This window comes from Hordeum vulgare, chromosome 1H (assembly GCF_904849725.1).
Source record: "Hordeum vulgare subsp. vulgare chromosome 1H, MorexV3_pseudomolecules_assembly, whole genome shotgun sequence".
In the NCBI taxonomy this organism is placed as follows: Eukaryota; Viridiplantae; Streptophyta; class Magnoliopsida; order Poales; family Poaceae; genus Hordeum; species Hordeum vulgare.
In genome coordinates, this window is record NC_058518.1 from 46148918 (window position 1) to 46151686 (window position 2769).

The window sequence follows — 2769 nt, forward strand, 5'->3', positions numbered from 1 at the left end:
CACATAGTTGTGATGGCTTCACCACTAAGTCCTTTCACGAGGACTTCTGCTGTGACAAAACCACAACAGATACTAATGAGCCAAAGAGGACAAGTTGCCATGACGCACGGTTCAAACATAGGCGCCAATTTATGATCTTGAAGAATCAAGCCGGCTTACTTGGGGGCTATTAGTCCCGAGGTTGTTTAGTAGTAATAGCAATGCCTTCTGCTATCCTATGCTCGGCTTTTCCCAGATCATAGTTCACTTGGGGGCTTCCACCTCATTGAGTTCAGCTTTCTCACCCTCTTGGCTTGCAAAAAGTAACGCTATACAATGGTTATACTGGATTGTGTGTCTTTGCGACTCGCCCTATTGGCCCCATGTACTCTTTGCGGGTCAATCCATTTTGGACCCTCACTTACCAAGGTTAAAACATCGAGGTGTCCAGCGAGAGCTAGCATATGGAGAATAGATAAACCATGGGTTCATAGAACCTGATTCACTAAAGCCTGACTTGAGCCTGATCCGCCAGTCTAAATTATTAAGGTTATTGCACAAACCTCTTAGGATACGACTAGAGCCTTGCAAGCACATCTACCCGCCATGACTCACTGAGCCGACTTATTTATAACAATTAAATACCCTATATGGTGTTATCTTTTTCACGCAAGGATTCAATATTCTTACCGGCTCATGCAAAGTATGGTGACTATGAAGTCCTTTTTCTCACAAAGGGAAAATCCAAATTGCAAGGCAATAAAACTCAGAAGGGCGGATTATATTAAAAGGTAAATCCAAAAACTTCATTAAAATAATTTGGGGATATACCCCGTAGTGTAACCCGGCTTGAAGTATGACCCGACTGAGACTTGGAGACTCACTAGCGACTCATAAGTGACCTAGCGGGCGGCTCATACATGACCCCGCACGCGACTCAGAAAAACGACAAAGATCCAACAGCCCAGAAGGCGGCTCATGGGAGGGCCGGCTCACGGAGAAGGCCCAAGGAAAGGAAGGACTCCCTCGCAAAGGAAACAAGATCCGGATTAGGATTCAAGAGAGACTAGTCCTAGTCCTACTCCTAGTAGGACTCTACATGTAAACCTAGCCCTTCCACCTATATAAGGAGGGGTATGGCGCACCAAGAGGGACAGACAAAAAAGTCATTATAGATAGACAGATTAGACACCCTCGAGATTAGAGGTAGCGATTCCGCACCCTTGTGATGGAGATCATCATCTTCATCAATGAAACACAAGCATGATGTAGGCTTTTACCTCCATCGGAGGGGCCGAACCTGGGTAAACTCGCGTCTCTCGATTCCGACCAACCCCTCCCAAGCCGCCACAGAGCTGCGATGGCTCCATACCTAAGTCCTTGCACGAAGACATATGTCGTGACAAAACCACGACAGTAACTAAGTAAAACATTGAGCGTACGAATGCTTAATCCAAACTTGCTAGGGATAAGGGTAGAAAACATGTTTTCTTTGCACGTGGAGATCTTGTTTGGTTGTATTTGCGTAAGGATAGATTTTCTGATTTGTGCAAGGCAAAGCTAATGCCACGTCTTGATGATCCTTTTAAGGTGTTAGAGAAAATAAATGATAATGCATATAAACTTGAGTTGCCTCCAGAGTTTGGGGTTAGTCCCACTTTTAACATTGCATATTTGAAGCATTATTTCGGTGAGGAAGATGAGCTTCTGTCGAAGACAACTTCATTTCAAGAAGGGGAGGATGATGAGGACATCAATACCATTGTTACACCCACAACCCCTGCTGCTATACATACCGGACCAGTTACTAGAGCTCGCGCATGCGAATTGAATTACCAGGTACTTCCGTTTCTTGGAAATCCTTCTAATGTTCATGAACATACGATGCTGCCTAAATTAGATACTTTTGTTTTACTTATGAATGAAGGACCTAGCATGGACAAGAAGGATGGCTATTGTAGCGGGATCAATCATGGAGGGGAAGGTGCGCATGTGGGAAAGAACAATGGAGCATCTGGTGGTGATTTTTGGACTTTGAAGCCGCCATAAGGAGAGCATGAAGGCTTCGATGAAATATACATGATGTAACTTCATAAATTTCATCCATAGGCTATTATAGGTGCCGCGTCAACTTATTTTTGGGCCAGGCCCATGTAATTTTGAAATACTACATTATAGGCTGTTTTTAGAGTCTGTATGTGTGGGGAAACCGAGTTAGGCCCGTTTTTGGAACCCCCCCCCTCCAAGGGGTCACGAAAATCCCTCTCTATTCCCCCATATATACATCCCTTAGGGCACCATTTACACTAGTAGAAAACGGGCCTTTGGCCTGGACCATTTAGTCCCGGTCTGCCTCTAGGCCGGGACTAAAGGCCCGGCCACGTCGCCCCAATTCTCAATGCCTCCCTCGAGGCTTTAGTCCCGGCCCGTAAGGAGCCTGTAGTCCCGGTTCGTGTCACAAACCGGGACTAAAGGGCTACGCGGCGGGCAGTGGTGGTGGCAACCGTTCGTATCCCCCTTTAGTCCCGATTGGTGGCTCAACCCGGGACTAAAGGACTAACACGTGGCCTGCCGTAGTGGGGCGACTGTTGGTATACCTCTTTAGTCCTGGTTGGTGGTTGAACCCGAGACTAAAAGCCTAACACGTGGCCTGCCGTAGTGGTGGCAACCGTTTGTTATACCTCTTTAGTCCCGGTTGGTGGCTCAAACCGGGATTAAAGGCCCAAACGGTTTGCATCCCGCGTCGTTTCGGGCGATGAAAAGCACGAACCGAAGCCTACAGTCGCCATT